Genomic DNA, 10,503 nt, shown 5'->3' on the forward strand with positions numbered 1-10,503 from the left:
TAAACATACAGTACAATATGTTGTATCTGTCACTGAGCTTTCGATAGAACACATTAGAATATGTGAAATGTGACAAAGTCCATTTCCCTCTTTTTCCCTTACGCTACCTTTATTTCTTGGACATGCAACACAAACATACAAATTATAAAAGCAAAAAAAGTCAAGTTAAAGTTGAAAATAAGAAGAATAAGAAGAACCACAATTTCTATATTGGCAGAGTTCTAGCTAAACACAGATAATGTTTCACTATTTTTTTTTCTAGGACTTTGGGGCAGTCAGCGACCTGGGATACATGCAGTTCAAAACCCAGTAAATATTTTATAAGTTGATTTCAGTATTTTAGACTCAGTATATTTTTGATTGAACTGTTTTAGGTGAACAAAACAAATACATAATCAATAGAGGATTTATCACTTCTCGATCAGAATTTTATTTCTGTTAACAAGGGATTTGAAACAGCATTTAAACCTTTATGTTGAAAGATGAAATGTCATGGCTTTACATTTATTCCACAGGTCTGTGGTTTCATCATCATTTATTATTATTTATTATAGGATTTGTCCTGGAAACAACTTTGTAATTGTAGTTGTGTTGAATTTAAAAGCACTTGTTTCCTTGAAACAGATGCTCCTTTCAAATAAGATGTACTAGAACCTAGTACCTAGAACCTCTTCAAAGGAATATATTACATATTAAATTTTATTTGACCCAGTTATTATTGCTAGATAAGATTTCCTGCGTCTTCAGGTTATGAATCACTCCTTCCATTTTTATTTTTATTTCCTTGTCCTCCAACTTTTTCATACAAATCCTTTCACTTTTGTGCTTTTCCATTTTATTTTTAATAAAATCGTTGCCAATTGCCACACAAAAGTCAGTGAATGTGCAGACATTTGTAGACTGCTGGCGTGATATATACATTATATGTGGTGACATCTGTGTGACACCAGGAAACACAAAAATAAATGAATCTGTACATTCCTGTTTTGGTTTATCTGTATCTTTTAACTTCAGTTTTTGGGGTAAACCAGGACTAAACCCCTCCCTCCCACGCCCAGGTCTGTTAATCTGTCTCTGCTTTGACCACACTGGGACAATCAGAGGTGGAAATGGGTATTTTGTAATCTGTCCAGCATCACAATGCAGTCTGGTCTCATGCTAATACACAGCAGGAGAGTCAGCAGCAGGAGGGAAAACCTGATCTGAGCACACAACAGGAAATCTGCAAGTGAAAGCTCAGAGACTGCTTCAAAAGTCAGAGGGGAAGAGAAGATACATGAAGGGAGGCAGAACCTAATCATTACATGATGATGCAAAGACATCGAGTGAAAAGACTTTCTCCTGACTGGTGCTGGCAGTGGTGTTATGGCCACAGCACACTAAGCTCCGCCTTTAGGGTCAGTCCTCTTTTCCTAGTTTGAAAAACATTTGGATTAGAGATGAATCTGAAAAACTAAATTACCCTGATTACATCAGACAAACACATTTCTAAGAAACTGTCTCAGAAGAAAGAAGAAACCTTTTAATGGACTTTACAGAAAGAGCGACCAATGATCATTTCCCATAATGCCTTTACAGACAGAAATACAGATGGACGTTTATATACACCTTAGCCAAATACATTTGAGCTCAGTTTTTCTGACATTTAATCCTGGTAAAAATCCTCTGTCTTTTGTCAGTCAGTATACATGTGAAATGGTACAATAAGTAACTTTAAAGGACAAGCCTGGCTATGTTTTCACTCTTTATTAATTCTGCCAACAGGCTCTGTATATTGTCTATAGCCCCTTTTACACTGGTCAAAAAAATGAAACGAAGATCCGCTAACATAACAATCAGCATTTATTCCGAGGTCAAATGACTGCAGTAGGTATCATCTCTCAGCAGTGATGTAAACACAACACCCGGGTGAACACATTAACTTTTGCTCTTTTCTGTGCTGTAACATCTTTCAGAGCATAGACACTGTAAACACACCTGTCACCGGTCCAGCACAGTGCACCAGAAACACAGCGGCTACAGTGCACTCAGGGAAGAAGAGTGAGCAAAGTACGAGATAAGTTTCAAAAAGACACAAATCACTGATCGAAGCATCTCATACAAAGTTTCAGAAATTTACAGGAGCACCAACCCGGGGGAGATGTGACATGAAGGATTGGTTTTACCAGTCTGCATGGCAGATGGCATGCATCTCCCAGTTTCACCCTGTGTCTGTGTGTGAGTGCTCTGATGACATTACTCCCTGCAGGTGTGTGTGTCCTCTCAGGCAAACTCGGCTGGCAGTGTTAAAGCAGTCAGCTGCCTTTTTAGTGGGTTTAATAGCGACTCATTTTGGTGTGAAAAGGGTATATGAAGCTACAGCCTATAGTGAATGCCTCCATGCCAAGTCCACTGTTATCCAAAATTGTGTTTAATATGTTTTTATTGCACCAAGCCCTGCCAGTCTATCTGTACCAGAGGCACAGTGTCTCAGAAGCACTGACGGCATCAGAGAGTCACAGGGACTCAGTGTCTTCCTCTGGTGGCTGATTTATGAAACACATTCAACATAAAACTCAGCTCACTGTTTTTCAGTCTAGATTTTATCTACCCATTAGCTTCAGTATGGAGAACAGTGCCAACACCTCTAATTAGCTTGTTTTTTGTTAGTTTAATCCACGCACAAACAGAAGTGTTAAAAACAATTTGTGGTGTTAGACAGAGCTATGGAACAATTTACCCATCTGCCCTCTGCTTCTGTGAGGTGTCTCCGGCTGCAGTAAAGGTTGCCTGAGATGTTTGGGTCACTATATAGGCACGATGGTACTAACCTTATCAACCCCACTGTAATGACAAGCAGTGTTAGTAATGTGTTACAGTGATGCGATACCCTTGTTCAGTAAAGCCAGGAACACACTGGATGTGTGGCATGTGCATTGCAGCTGTGGAACATGTTGGTTTTTATTGCATATGTTAAAGGGTTAAAGCAGACACACGGTGTCTCACATATAAAGAAACTATAATGGAGGGTGTCCATTATAGTTTCTATGTCTCGGTTGAATGTGAATGTGTCACAAACATGAAAAAATATACTGTAAGTATATATTTTAACCATTGCAACCTTTCTGCATTTATTTTCTGTCAAAAATAAATTAATTAATTAATAATGAAAAGAAATTCAACATTCCAGTAACCCATAAACTCTATGTAGAGAGATAGAGCTGCAGCAGTAGAGACTCAGCTGGTGTGAACACACACTCGTGATTCTTCACAGCAGCTCAACAATGGCAGCCGCCATGCTCATGCAATGCAGGCAGTGTGTTCCCAGTGTAAGGCTTAAGGGACTATTTGAAATTCAATAATTATAATTCAATGCAAGCAGGTTAATGGAAAGTGGATGTCAGATTGCCCTCATTGTGCTCTCAGGAGCACCAGGACATTTCCTGGTGGCCTGAGGGTTGTTTTGGCCTGTGTTATGAATAGTCAACTTGACCAGTGGCAATATAACAAGCATGAAAGACAGTGTATGTCCGCACCCTCACTGCTACTGCTACCCCTTTCTTTATACATTGAGTATGTCTTGGATAATGGCACCAATAATAGCAATTATCCATTGTTGCTCAGCAGTCAGAGAAGTGAATACTTGTAACCAGAAAGAAGTCACGTGACTTTTGTTTACCCTCGTACTGAGAGAGACAGAGAGAGAGACAGAGCAAGGCGCAGAGAGCAGCAAACAGGTAGGAGGTTCATTCAAATGAGGCAGCACAAAAAGTTGAAGAGTTGTTGGCATTTTGGTGGTAAATTAACAATGTCGTTTCTGGTGAAACATCTCTTTGAGGCCAGTCTGGTGATTTTATCAGCAAGGGTAAAGTAAATGTGCAGCAATGACAAAATAATGCTTCAAACTGTTTTAACTAAACACTCTCCAACCAGTAGATGTGTTTGTTTAACATGGCATCAAAATCAATATTTATTGTGGTTAAAACAGGAGAGTTGTTAAATTCCTATTTATCTATAAATTAATCTGATTCTTACATTATCTGTTCTCCACAGCTTTAAAAGCTCCTCCTTCAGTTCAATAAATTCCTGTAGCACCTGAAGGCAGCAGGACACATATGTTGATAAATCTGCACCCTATGATTTGCCAGACCAGAGTGCAATGACATTACACATGGCTCAGATCCAAATGACGCCAGGCAGTGACAGAATAACCACACATACTTCTCTGCACATCAGACTGGTTGGTTATAACTCTACTTTTGCCTTCATTACAGCATTTTAACTGAGTTATTGCTTCCTCTTCAACTTTCTTTTTTCATGTTTTAGTCTAAAAATACATAACAGCGCAAATGCTGCTTTGTCACATTTTAATATATGATGTGACCATTTATGGCATGAGATTAATGGTTTCTGATTGATATAGTCATATAAATGACCTCATCAACATTTTTCATTGTTTATTTCTATCAAACTGTCACACCATCTACTGCTGGCTGAAGATTTGGGCTGCTGTGTGTTCAGATCCTGAACCATCCACAACTATCTGTAATTATTGTTAAATATTTGTTGCTACTTGGTACTCTTGAGCTGCTGTGTGTTCAGATCCTGAACTATCCACAACTATCTGTAATTAATGTTAAATATTTGTTGCTACATGGTACTCTAATGCTAAATATAATAAAGATTTGTCACATACACAGCATACACAGATTAGTTTGTTTGATACATTTATGGTTCATAACTTTAATAAAAGTTGCAGTTTAATATTTCATATTTAAACAATGCTGTAAATATGCTCATCATTATACAAACTGTTAAGACTGAATTGTGCGTCTACACCACCAAAAATTTTCTCACTTGACACGTTCTACATATAGTGACACATTCATCTTCAGCATCACGTCACTTGAGATTCTTCATATTCCCAGACTGTAACTACCTCAACATGCTGACTGTCTTTGTATCAAATTAATTAGTTGGCAAGACTGTTCAAAATGACAATGAAGTGATATTGGTTGGAACTTATGTAGCTTTCTAGCAATTGAAGTTAGTTAGCTAACATTATTACCATGTTGTGACAGAGGTCAAGGAAATTGGCTACAATGGTACAAGAAACACAATGGACTCCCAGCTGTCCACATAGCGACAATAGTGGCATTATTTTCTTATAACAGTTCAGGTTAATTAAATGGTTTTATAAGTATTACTGCCTTCAAGCAGAAATCATGAGATGTCACCTTTTGTTTATGACAAAATGAAAAAAAGTTTTGTGTCTTTGCAGCATTATACTAAAGCAGGAGAATAGATGGCAAGGATGACTAACTTCTTGAGTTGGGTATTGTTTTAAAATGTTCAATATCTGATGTGACTCAGTACCTCGCTTTATGTATCAACACCAAAAAGGTTCTATTGCTGAGATTTCAGAAAACAGCACCATCACTAAAAACAGGTGCAGTTAGGCAATACACATGAGCGGTCAGACAATCATACAGGTTGTACATAAACTGATATTAGACGCCATTTTATGTGGAAGTAACATGTTCAACATGTTCAGTCAGTTCCAGTCCCTCAGTGCACAGGAAAACCACAGTACAGTAGATACTGTAAGCTGTGATATTCACAAAAAAAGTTTGATTCATAATTATATTATCAGCCCCCTTTTCCTCTTCAAAATAAGTTTGACTTATCTGGGGATCTGTTTCTATCCTGCCTGATTATTTGACCAATCATTTTCCTTGGATCTATTTTGAGCTGTGTTGCTACGTTCCAAGATCTCAGCACCTTAAGCACAAGAAACAAGACTGTTCTCATGGTGATGTACAAGCACACTAACTCCAAAAATCCCATAGTCTGCACTTACCCTTCGTTTTATCACGCTGTACTTAAGCAGGCTTTATACTTGGTCGATAACTTTGGAAACCCTCCCAACACCTTTCCAACATGAGACTGGGGAAGGGTCTGTTTCTGAACATTTCTGTAATGATCCAACATTCATACCCATTTTACACCATGATTAGCCAGGTGTGTGCAGATGGGAAACGAGCCAAGGATTGAACTGGTTTGTGTCAGTTTTCATGTGAACACACTACTCCATTTTCGTTTTAAGATGCATCGCTTTTCCTACTTTTCTTCCTCCCATCCACATGACTCCGGAGTTTTCAAGCCTCAAAAAAGGAGACTTTCAGAAATGCTGCTGGCCCTACTAAACTATACAAATTGTAAAATTTAGATTGAAATGAAGAAGTAGCTGATAAAAGTATGAACAAGTGAATCTGAGCAGACAGTCAGTGTCTGCCATGGTACATTGGTATAGTTTAGATACTTTGATACTGATTGCCATGAACACATTTTAACACATTCAATACCTCAGTATTGAGGTTTGAAACCAGCCCCTCCAACTTTGCTGTGTTTCTACATTCTCAAAATGTCACTGCCCTACTTCACAACTCATAATCTTAAATTAATGTCATCCTCTTCGTCTTCATCTTCTTCTTCAGTGTTTTCTTCCTTTGCTGCAGTCTTGGTCATCTTCCAGCTGAGAGTCCATTCCCTTTTTGTCATACCATTTTCTTCAAGTGTCAGTCCCATGTATCTCTGACTCCGGTGCTTGGTGGAGAAACACATCACCTCGTCCTCGTCCGGTTTCTTCCAGCGACAAATCCTCCATGACTCTTTCCAAGCCTGCCACTCCTCCTTTTCCTTGTCCTCCTCAACCTCCTCTTCATTCTCATCTCCTGCTTTGTGAGCAACTGCCACCATCCATGACTGCTTCCAGGAGGAGAAGGAGGTGTTCAGTTTATGGAACTGCAGGTGGAGCGGGACATCGGGTTTGCGTTTGACTAGTTTACGTGATGTCTTTTCCTCCTTTCCTTCTTCTACTTTGTTGTCCTCCTTCCTGTGGACTTTCTCATGGTCCTTAGTCTCCTCCTCCTCGTCTTCAACTTCATCATCCTCCTCCTCATTGTTGTCCTCCTCCTTCCTGTCCACTTTCTCACCATCTTCAGTCTCCTCCTTCTCATTGTCGACTTCATCCTCCTCCTCCTTATTGTTGTCCTCCTCCTTCCTGTCCACTTTCTCACCATCCTCAGTCTCCTCCTCCTCATTCTTGACTTCATCCTCCTCCTCATTGTTGTCCTCCTCCTTCCTGTCCACTTTCTCACCATCCTCAGTCTCCTCCTTCTCATTGTCAACTTCATCCTCCTCCTCCTCATTGTTTTCCTCCTCTTTCCTGTCCACTTTCTCACCATCCTCAATCTCCTCCTCCTCATTCTTGACTTCATCCTCCTCCTCATTGTTGTCCTCCTCCTTCCTGTCCACTTTCTCACCATCCTCAGTCTCCTCCTTCTCATTGTCAACTTCATCCTCCTCCTCCTCATTGTTTTCCTCCTCTTTCCTGTCCACTTTCTCACCATCCTCAGTCTCCTCCTCCTCATTCTTGACTTCATCCTCCTCCTCATTGTTGTCCTCCTCCTTCCTGTCCACTTTCTCACCATCCTCAGTCTCCTCCTTCTCATTGTCAACTTCATCCTCCTCCTCCTCATGGTTTTCCTCCTCTTTCCTGTCCACTTTCTCATCATCCTTAGTCTCCTCCTCCTCATTCTTGACTTCATCCTCCTCCTCATTGTTGTCCTCCTCCTTCCTGTCCACTTTCTCAAGGGCCTTAGTCTCTTTCTCCTCGTCTTCAACTTCATCCTCCTCCTCCTCCTCCTCCTCACTGTTCTCCTGCTTGTCCACTTTCTCATGGTTGTCTTCATCCCCTGCGGTGGCCATTTCATCGTTCTCAGTCTCCTCTTCCTCATCTTCCACTTCATCCTCCTCCTCCTCATTGTTGTCCTCTTTTTTGTGTACTTCTTCTTTGTCCTTATCATTGACTTCATCCTCCTCCTCCTCCTCCTCCTCATTGTTGTCCTTCTCTTTCTTGTGTTCTTCCTCTTTGTCCTTCTCATTAGTGTCATCCTCCTCAACATCCACTTCTTTACTGTGCTCTTCTTCATCTTCTACGTCTTTCTCCTGGTCTCTGTCCATTTCATCCTTGTCTTCTCCTTCCTCCTCCTCTTCTTCAGCAACATTATCTCCATCTTTATCCTTTTCATATTCTTCATTTTTCACCTCATTTTCTTTATCCTCCCTTTCATTTACTTCTTTGTCCTCCTCCTCGTCTACATCTTCTTCTTCCTTTTGTTCGTCTTCTTCGTCCTCCTCCTTGTGTACTTCACTCTTCTCTTCCTTATCTTTCTCTTCCTTTTCTTTGTCTAGTTCCCCATATTCATCCTCCTCATTTACTTCTTCATCATCCTCATCCTCTTCATCTGCTTCTTTGTCCACCACCTGCTTGTCTAGATCTTTTTTCTTTTCCTCATTTTCTCCATCCTCCTGCTCCTCTTCCTTTTTATGTACCATTTCTTCCTCCTCCTCCTCTTCCTTTTCATTTGCCATTTCTTCCTCTTCCTTTTCCTCCTCATTTTCCTTTTCATTTGTCATTTTTTCCTCCTCCTCCTTTACCTCTTTATTCTCCTCCTGCTCAGCTTCTCTGTCCTCCTCCTCTTCATCTTCTTCATCCTCCTCACTATTTTTGTTTTTGTCCTCCTGCTTGTGTACTTGTTGGTCCGTGTACTTCTCTTCCTCTACACCCGCGTCCTCCTTGCCTTCATCGTTACATCCCTCCTCCTTATGCACGTCATTGTCTTCATCCTTCTCGTTTATTTCTTCATCTTCCTTCTCCTCTTCCTCCTTATCTTCATGTACTGTTTTGTCTTTCTCCTCATCAATTTCTTTGTCCTCCTCTTCCTCCTCTTCTTCCTCTTTCCTTTCATGCATTTCCATGGCCTTCTCATTAACTGCTTCATCCTCCTCCTCCTCCTCTTCTACTGCTTCATCTCCTCCGTCATTCATTTCTTTGTCTTTGTCCTTCTCTTCCTTGTCTACTTCTTTGTGCTCCTCATTTTCATCAACATCTTCCTCCTCATTCTCCTCCTCCTCTTCATCTACTCCTTCATCTTCCTCCTCTCCTATGTCATCCTCCTCCTCCTCCTCTTCTACTGCTTCATCCCCTTCATCGTCATTAATTTCTTTGTCTTTGTCCTTCGTTTCCTTGTCTACTTCTTTGTGCTTCTCATTTTCATCAACATCTCCCTCCTCATTCTCCTCCTCCTCTTCATCTACTCCTTCATCCTCCTCTTCTCCTATGTCATCCATATCCTCCTCCACTTCTGTTTCTTCTTCTTCCTCCTCTGGTTGCATCCATCCTCTTGGAGTCCTCCAGGCATCCGTCCACTCTGTACTGTCTATGATCTTGTCGTCCAGCTGTGATGTGAGGAGGAGATTTGCGCTTCTACGTCTCCTCATCATCATGTCACTGTGTTCATGATGGGCCACCAGTGAAGCCTTGCGCCATCTGTGGATATAGTTTGCGTATTAGTTTGATCAGATCAGTTTGATAAACAGTAGAACATTTCCTAAAATGCTATGATGACAATATGTTGCTTAAATTGGATATGGGCCAATCCACTATCTGTTCTCTCCCTAACCAAGTAGTGTTTGTGCCAAACCTTAACCATAGAGATGAAACATCAGCACTGATTTGTAATGGTACTGATGTGTGGCAGTCACAAAACAATGTGATGACTTTCGATATAGGCTTATTACAGACATATCAGTATCACAGTGTACTGTATGTAACAAGACAAGTGTAGCACAGAAAGCACAAACAAGTTTAGTTTTCAGTTGTTCTGATAAGGATACTTATCAGAAAAATGTTCATGTTTTAACAAGCATTATGTGTTAAGGTCTCGTCTCTGAAATCTAGTTGTATTCTAGCTCCACAAAGCTCTGTAGCACTATAATAAATGTTCTGTATAATACCTGAGTTGACATTTGTATCATGGAATTCATTTCTTGCAACTAATTTATGTCAGTAATTTCAATATTTGAATTATTGTTAACATTAACATGAACATAAATTGTATTCTCATGACACATTTTGTGCAACAAATGTAATCTTGTGATGCAGCATTTTGACATTTTGTCTCACACAGTGCAATGACACACAATCCTGCCAAAAAGTATTCATAAAAACAATGCAGTTATTTCACAGAAGTGTTGAAGCACAGAAGAACATCTATGACTGAAACACCGGCTTATTAAATGGAAACTTTTCAAGAAGAGAGTTTATAATATGTTGTGCACATTAGTTATACTGCATATCCTTATAGGGTCACAGTGGGGCTGGAGCAGATCCCAGCTGACATCGGGTGCCAGTCTATCACAGGGCTGACATGTCACGCTCACATTCACACCTAAGGGTATTTAAGAGTCGCCAATTAACCTAACCAGCAACTCTTTGGACTGTGGGAGGAAGCCGGAGTGCCCTTAGCATACTGTTGCAAGCACAGGGAGAACATGCAAAGTCCACACAGAAAGGCCCCAGGCCCAAGAATCTTCATGCTGTGAGGGGACAGTGCTAACCACTGCACCATTTGCACAATTTTGTTAATTAAATTACACAAAATAAGTACTGTGATACTA

The sequence above is a fragment of the Seriola dumerili genome, unplaced genomic scaffold (assembly GCF_002260705.1).
Source record: "Seriola dumerili isolate Sdu_G_001 unplaced genomic scaffold, Sdu_1.0 BDQW01004927.1, whole genome shotgun sequence".
Taxonomy (NCBI): Eukaryota; Metazoa; Chordata; class Actinopteri; order Carangiformes; family Carangidae; genus Seriola; species Seriola dumerili.